This window comes from Hakea prostrata, chromosome 1, assembly GCF_041222555.1.
Source record: "Hakea prostrata isolate BN-2017 chromosome 1, UWA_Hpros_2, whole genome shotgun sequence".
Lineage (NCBI taxonomy): Eukaryota > Viridiplantae > Streptophyta > Magnoliopsida > Proteales > Proteaceae > Hakea > Hakea prostrata.
The window spans coordinates 34,274,669-34,283,543 of record NC_142600.1 but is presented as its reverse complement, the minus strand read 5'-3'; the positions used below and the strand labels follow the sequence as shown (position 1 = coordinate 34,283,543).

The following is an 8,875-nucleotide window of genomic DNA, read 5'->3' as shown; positions in this document are numbered from 1 at the left end:
CTAGGAAGACTTCAACCTAGCCAAGAGGAAGAAAAACTTGGCGGGCGATGCTGCTTCAAAAAGGAGCAGGGTCGAGCAGGGGAGTGCTTACATCCCCCCTAGAAGTTGAAGGCTCGGGAATCTGGTCTCCCGTGATACTGACTTGGCTTGTGATTGGGCTGTCAACGCCCGAATGCCAGCTAATCGAGAGGTCCTGGACTCTATGGAGGATGAAGAGCTCGTATGCTCTTCCATCAAGTAAACTTTTTTGTTGTTGTTTTTGTTCGTCCTTGATCTTTTTCTTTTGCCTTCTCCTTTCTTGCTAACTTATTCTTCGTCTGTCTCCACCTCCGATGCATCCAAAAATTCTTTAGCCTTCAGATCCCTTAATGTTTGCCTGCAAAACAAGGTTAGACGTGGGCCGACTCTGCGGTCGGGAAGCCAGCTCTGAAGATTAAGTTAGCAATGGATCACCACAGAGCTCTGGCTAGTTGCAGAGCTTAATTGAATAATTTTAACGGAGGGTAACGATTCAAATACCTCTCGGGGTGGGTTTGTTGATTTATTATATTTTTAGGATGTCAATAATTGTTGCTATATGTTTTGGAATGTCCTTAAAATTTTATTTTATTTTATTTTATTATTATTTTCTTTTTTAGAGACGGCTCTATATAATTAAGAATGACCCACGAATGGAATCACAATTACAAAGGTCATGAAAACATGGAAAAAACATGGCCAAAGAATCAGAGCCTTACTGGCATGAGATTCAGCTACTGCATTACACACTATCGTTTATTACTACTGTGATAGAATGGAATGGCCATGAACCTGGAGGCCAAACTCAATACATTCTGGATGACATGATGGATCTCCAAACACAGCGGAGTTCCATCTGCAATAATCAACATTAATGATTGCTTCATCTTCCTTGCACTGCCATGGCCTCAAAATCAAGTCCAAAATGGCAAGTTTATATGCAAATCCCTCAATAGCCAATTATTTCTCTTAGAAGTTAGAACTGTTAAAACCCATACCATATGGATCTCTATGTATGCACAGAAACATAAAATTGAAGAAACTCACAATTTTAACAATTTTGAAATCTAAGTGAGAGCCTTCCCTTGAGAAAACATAGAACATACAGATTACCGGTGTTGGACTGATCTGTCAGATAATTGGCACAAAAATGGAATTTACTTTGGGGCTTAGCCCCATTTGATTGTTCATCAAATACTGATCTTCACCCACTCTATATCTTACACAAAATCAGCAACAAACCTGACCATTTACAAAGTTCACAACATCATAAGAAAGAACATCAATGCCTTGACTACAAATGCATTTGAGGTTTAACAAACTCTTTCATAGATATTACATAAGCTCTAACCGGGTCCTCTATCAACCCTCCAATGTTCTTGGATCCATCATCCCATAATTACAATTTCTAATTTCGATTTATATGATAATAACACCTCAAAATTTACAATCTGGAACACCAACTGGGATCTTTGTACCTACCTATGAACAGAAGACAACTCAAGAAACTTTTCACCAACCACAACATCCCAGTTTGAGAGGGGATGCAGGTAATGCTTTCCTGTGCGGGAGCAGCTCTGTTCTGCCAAGGTTTCCCATACCTGGGCAATGGTTCAATCATGGGGGCCAGAAGTTCAAGCTTTAACATGATTGAGCAGAGAGACAAATTGTCCATCCTCATCGTTTAAGCAATCAAACTTCGACCCTTAGTAGGGAAGAACAGTCAATATTCTCAGAATTACCTGCAGGGCGCAGCATGGTAAACACACTTGTTCATATGCTCAGCCAATAACTAAATCAGAAACGGATGATGCCAGAACATCAAAAGTAACTTCAGTGGCTCCGGTTACTCATAATATGACAGCCAGTGAGTAGCTTGTTCAAACGACTACCCTTTCAGCATCATTGGCTCAGATATTTGGAAGCGAGCAGCTTCCACAATTAAAAGCTGCTTTAAACCTCCCTAATTCTATTGGCTTTGTTCCTTCCCAGCCAAACCCTGCAGCAGTGGGCATCACAGTTACTTTACTATCCAATAATCCTAACCAAACCACCCAGTCTAAGAAGCCATGTGATCTCAGGGTTAACTTTCAACGATCAAGCAGGCCTGTTGTCACCACCAGCAAACCTCCAGGGTGTTCATCGAGGACTGTTGAACAGAATAAACTAGCTGAACAAATGCCTCTAAAAGGTTCTGATCCATCAACTCACAAGGATAATGCTTCAGATAACATAAGTCTCATGAGTTGGAGAAGCTGGAGTCAGTAGCAGCATATGAGCCTGCAGTTAAGAATAATAAAGTTGACATTAGAAAGCAGTTAAGAATGATAAAGTTGACAATAGAAAGGATGGAAATAATCATTTTATATTATAATTCTGGTGAAAATTCTATTGATCCTAATGCATAATTTTTGTCTTAAATCTAAGTTCTTTTATTTTTTTCCCCTCTCCCCCATCTGGAGGCATGTGGAAAGGTACTTGAAGAGCTCAACCATTGCTGAAAAACCTTAATTTTTAATCTGTTCTTTATATCAAAATGACAATAAGTCAAATCATGGTGTTTTATGTTTTTGTGTGTTTGTGAATTTTGTTGTTAGCTTGTTCAACACAGAAGTATGGTTATGTATTTTTCCATTTTATATATGTGCTCTCTGTGGCCCCTGATATTTGCATCTAGATACTATGTGATCTTTACTGACGGGTTGGTACAGGCACATCTTTTCTTTTAGTAGATACTTATGGAATAATTAAAGCTGGTTTCTTTAATTGGCAGCATGACTTGAATTCATTTTGTAACGTTTTGAGACCTTAGGTTAGCTGATCTATCCTGCTTAATTCATCATTTCAAATGAAACCTTTCTTTTTGTTATGCAACTCTTTCTATTTTTGTTATATGTGCCTGTCTGTTTTTGACAACATTACTTTTTACCAAATGATTGAACCTAAGATTGAGATACCATATGATGGCATAAAGAGGGTTTCACTTACCCAGCCACTTCAATCTCCATCCATTCATGCCATGTCTTGGAGCTTCAATTGGTTTTCTCATAGTCAAATGCCTAAGTTTCCTCGTTTCCCTCCTGAAATTTCCCCAACACTTGCTGGTAGGCTAGTTAATTAGCAATAAGGTGTGAGTGAGATAGATTGTAATACGTAGGTGTCATTTTCATATCAGACCTACTGCTGCTTTTTGGCTGACTGAAACTAAAAAATGATCTGCAAAGGCTTGGACATGTTCACTTTGTTCTTTAAGCTCATTAGTCTCCTCTGCTTCTTTTGTACCATGTGCTTGCATCATGCAGCCATTACGATATCAGTTTGGGGTATGTTAAGAAAGGTTAAAAACCACATCCATCATTCAATATGAGTTTGTTTATGGGTAAAGGTTGCTTCCCCTAGTGACCCCCCAATTTCAGCCCGATCAGACCATTCAAACCCTATCTCCCTAAGGTCTGAAAAATCTGCACTTCATCTTCTTCCTTGAGAAGAATTTCTGCAGATTTCTTAGAACTTCCAAAACCCTAAGTTTGAACATTCAGACCTTCTTAAACCCTCTCTTCGAATTACGAACCAGCAAAGACGGACCCAAAGCCCCAGCCTAGCCAAACCTATCCTACCCTTAATTAGTGCGGGCTCTTATTCAAGAAGAACCTAGAAGATCTAACCAACACCCTGGGTTATATCATAAAAATACATTATCACTGAAAATATATAGTATTACATTCAACTTAATTACAATATTTAAAATAAAAAAAATAAAAAAAAAACCTTATCAAATATGCCCTATAATAACTGCTGCCAATTAGAGGTAGTTATTTATTAAAGCTTCTGCATACTCACATTAAAAACTGTGGTAATGTAATACTACCGTATAATACATAAATCGCTCACTCAAATGGCAATTATCACGATACCATATTAATTGGCACCAACCAAGATCGATAATTAATGGTGCTGATAGATCTGACAAATGGCAGCGGAAAAATATTACCGCAGTCAAATATATAATATCGCATTTACTTTTGTTGTGATTAATGTCATACCACTGTATAAGAAACAATCATTGGCAGTCTACAGTAATTGTTAGCAAATGATAACAAACGGCTGACTATTTATGGCTCCTAAAATTTTATATATGTTCACGTTCTTTTTTAACTTTTAGCTAATTTGAGTATTGAGCATATTATTTACCTAGAATTTATGAGATGTAATAAATCTTGTTCATGTATCTAATATTCGGCTAAATTTCCTTTGGAGATATAAATGAATCATACGTTTCTGCATCTTCAGGAGCAGTAGAATGTCATCGTTAAGTTCTCACACACGTACACAAGTGCACAAGCACGCACGCGCACACACACATACAGAGGCACAGCGCTAGAAAGAGATTAAATTATAAGTGAAAAAAACATTGATTAGGTAAAGGATACAAACAAACCTATATCCTGGTAAATCGTTGGTCCGATTTGCGTGCGCATCCTTGATTTTATTGATTAACTGAGATGGAAACATGCATGGCGAAGTTATTAAATGCATTAAGGAAGGATTTAAGATGGTTTATACAGAAACAGAAAATACCTTGTAATTATCATGCCAGAGTTGTGGTTGCTCTATGTCAAACTCTGCAGAAGCTATTAGTATGACGAACAAACTAATAGAATGAGCAGGCCCCATGGCCTTTTGGCTCTAAATTATCTGCAAGACAATGATTATAGGGTCATTCATTGTGTATGCTAATTTGCATTGTATCAAAAAAGCCAAGATGTCCTGTCTTCATATTTTCAAATAGAGGATAAGGGAAGAAATAAATGCCAAAAAAATTAATAAACACATGCCAATATAATTTACTCAAACCGGTATCTGAGGATAAGCCATTGAGCTTAAGTTTGCATTTCACTTCATCATAAACTCCATCCCCTTATTAAGGGATTTCTTCCTCAAATAACAGGCAGGAGCAAGAATTTAGCTTTCAGAACACCGAGGAGGAAATTTTTCCTTGTGTCCAACTTGCTTTGGGTCATATGGAAAAGTTATAAATGATAAAGCTCATGGAGATTCACCAAAAACTCCTAAACAATTGTTGTTCAATATTATTCAGAACACCGAGGAGTAGTTCAGTTACAATGGTAATACGAAAACGATGTGTAGTTTAAACAAACCTTGAGTTGAGATTAGATGGAAAGCTCCAACTTACATAGATGGATTAAAAGTAGATGGATTAAAAGTAATGTAGATGGATCCTCTTTAAAAATAAATAACTCATATCAAGCACGATTCAATGAAGTGGGTTATGCTTTTCAGAATGATTAATTCTCGGCTATGCAATTGGGCCTTTTGAAAGTCATCATAGAAAGTAACAACATTTGCATCATGAAGCCGGTAAATTCTGCTTTTTAAGTTCCACCATGGAAAATAAAAGCTTTCATTCAAATTGAAAGAGACTGCATGAACTCCTGTAACTACTCCGGTCATGAGATAATCTTAGATCAGATCAAGCCAAAGGCGGAACCGATAAAAAACCCACAAAATCGAGATCACTTGGAGCCCAAAAACGAGGGCACAGATCAATATCCAGCGCAATACCGCAAGAACAAAAGAAGAAGGAGAAGAAGCAATGATTCACGAATATAATGAGGAGAATACTTGGTAAATCACAACATCTGAGCATAAAAACCACATTTTTCCTACATTGACGAAACGGATCTGAAGTTAGATAAAAACAAAAATTATAGATCTGCGAACTTACCACCTCGATGCGCTCGAGGAGAAATCCCAAGCCTCTTTCGAATCGAACAGAGGAAAATCCTGAAGATCCACAAGCTCGATCGGTTACAGGATTTTATGCAGATCGCATGCAGTCTCGCTCTTTCAGTTTTGACTTCCTAATGCCTAACAGTGGCGTCAGAGCTTCGGTTCCTTGGTTTCCTGATTCCTGATTCGGTCCTTGATGATTTTTTAAGGGTTGCTTTGATTAGTATCATCCGGCTATGGATATGACTATCCTATTTGATTATTGATTTTTTACAGAATTATCGTTTGTGTTTTGTTTAATTTTTTCATGAAACTTTATTAGGGTCTGTTACGTTAATTGAGTCTGGAGATTTCAAATATCTAGAAATTTCAATTATATAGATTTCAAATCTATAGAGTCATAATTTATAAAAGGGTAAATATCACTTACCTCCCCTCTTAATTGGACAAATAGCACTTACACCCCCTCTTAGTTGGATAATATCACTTACCTCCCCTCTTATCTAGTAAATATATCAAACACCTCCTCTCTATTAACTTTATCGGTTAAATTTAACTTTTAACGTTAAATATATTTTTTAAATCCCAAACTAACCTTGGCTAAAATTATTTTATTTTAAACCCTAAATTATCATAATCAACTTAATAGTTAAAATATTAAATTACTCTCAATTAAAATCATTATAAAAACCAAAACACCATAGTTAAAATCCAAATTATCTTTAATTATTAAAAACCCAACATATCCTCTCTTTTTTTAAAAAATTATCAAACAATTAAAAAAACACGTACTACTATAAAGTAAAATTAAAAATGCAATTAAAAAAAAAGTATGTTGATAAAATTAAATACGTCTATTATTTTGGGTTTTTTAATTGTTTGATAAATATTTTTTTTAATAAAAGGTAGGTTGGCTTTTTTTTTTTTTTGTTGCCAACCCCGGTTTCCAAGGCTTTGCATTGACTAATCCGGTGTTCGACCCGGGTCGCACACTTGGCTGTGGTGGGTGAGTCTCCCAGCGGAGATTTTTTGCATCCACAATGTTTCGATACCAGAACCTTGCTTAAGCGGACCAAGCTGCTTACCACTTGGATCAACCCCCGTTGGTAGGTATGTTGGGCTTTTTTTAATTAAAGATAATTTAGGTTTTAACTATGGTGTTTTGGTATTTAACAATTATTTAAATTGAGGATAATTTAGTATTTTAACCATTAAAGTGATTAAGGTAATTTAGGATTCAAATTAAAAAAAAATTGCTAAGGATTACTTTGGGGTTTTAGAAAAATATTTAATGGGTAAAAATTAAATTTAACCGAGAAAGTTAACATAGGGGAGGTGTTTGATATATTTGCTAGATAAGAGGGGAGGTAAGTGATATTATCCAACTAAGAGGGGGTGTAAGTGCTATTTGTCCAGCTAAAAGGGAGGTAAGTGATATTTACCCTTTATAAAATTAAATGTTTGGTTGTGGAATTAAATCTGTGGATTCATTCTAAAAAACTATTTGATCGACGTGATTTTTGTGAATGTGCAAAAGTATAGCTTTTTTGAAATCTCTGGATTTCACCCCTTACCCATAAATCTATAAATTCACCTTTAAATCTTCAGATTTACGTGTTAGCGTAAAAAGGTGAATCTCTAGATTTCATGAATCTATAGATTTTTACAACCAAACAGGTATAATTCTCAAATTTATTAATCCATAGATTTCAAATTTTTGGATTCATGTAACCAAACAGGCCCTTATGTTAGAGTAGGGATTTGGTTTTTATTTATTTATTTATTTATTTATTTAATCTGAGGTTTATCCCGGCCAGCTTTTGCGCACCACAATTTACTTCCTCGGGGGGAGCTTTATATTAATGCCGCCGAGTGGGTGCGAACCCAAGACCTCCCCTAGGGAAGTTGAGTTTTTTAACATACCACCTTTGGGGGGATTTGGGGTTTTTTGCTTCTAATTGTTCAATTTGTGATTTAGGATCTTTGTGATGATTATTGGCATGTTAATTGATCAATTTTGCAAACAATTTTCTGATTAGGTTAACTATTTTTGGTTAATCAAGTTCGGCTAAGGAATGTCTGCATGAAATTGATATGTTTTGATAGTTTATGCCTTGATTATGAGATCTATTCTATCTGTCATTATATGCTTTGATTAGTTGGTATGTTCTTGGTGTTAATTGTTTGCAATTGTGAATAATTTATCTGTTGTTTGTTAATGTTGCAAGCTTTGGCCAACATTGTAATGTTTCAAATCATCTTTGAGATAATTTTAGATTGTATTTAGAGGCTTAGATTTAATTCTTGACATATCTGAGTGGTCTTACATCTTGTTTTATTCAGTCTTCATGAATTTGAATCTTGTTGGGATTTGATTCATGGGAGTTCTTTGGGGTTTTTTGACTAGAGGCCTTTGATATTATTCTTAGCTGTGTTTCTTCACTCAATTTTTGTTGTGATTTTTTCTTGACCCTTAAATGTGAAATCAGTCATGTGTATCTGATTTTTTAGATTATAGTTCTCTCAATTTGTGTACTATATTATCTTTGTCTGTAAGATTGTTCAAAGTTCTCTAATTATAATATACATGTTTGGAGCTGGTTCTCCCAATTCGATTCTAGTCATTTATTGTTAATAAACAAATGTAATATGGCATCTAAGTATTTGTCTAGTAAGTGTATATCTGATTCAGGTTCCTATAGCTTTATTGAATAATTTTCTGAGGTTGCAATCTGGGTCAGCCAGGTTGGGTTTAACACTGTAATTAACAAATAATTTTTTGTTTTTATATTTTGTTAATGTAGTGTATTTCTAAGAGTGACTATTATTGCTTATATCTTGTTTTGATTCAAATATACATTTGTTTGGATACAATCCAATTATGTCACGTTGGGAGTTTACGTATTGTTAACAATTTAGGCTCTGTGTTATTAAGTTGTTAACTATATGAATGTTATTGTTTAAATTTAAATCTGTTTCTGGTAGGATTTATTCATGGTTTACAATCTTCTTCTTTTTTTTTTTCTTTTTTTTCAGTTTATAATTATGTTCTTGTTTAGACCATATTAACGACTGATTGTATGATGTGTTTTATCCTAGGTTTAGC

At 35.2% G+C, this 8,875-nt stretch overlaps 1 long non-coding RNA gene across 1 annotated transcript; it reads right to left on the bottom strand.

Annotated features, from left to right (window-relative positions):
• Positions 1–533: 533 nt before the first annotated feature.
• Positions 534–5,987, bottom strand: LOC149028808 (uncharacterized). Its single transcript, XR_016170624.1, has 4 exons — positions 5,765–5,987; positions 4,597–4,713; positions 4,457–4,515; positions 534–2,298 (listed from the first exon to the last, which is right to left on the bottom strand). It is a non-coding gene; the product is annotated as an uncharacterized LOC149028808 (long non-coding RNA).
• Positions 5,988–8,875: the final 2,888 nt, after the last annotated feature.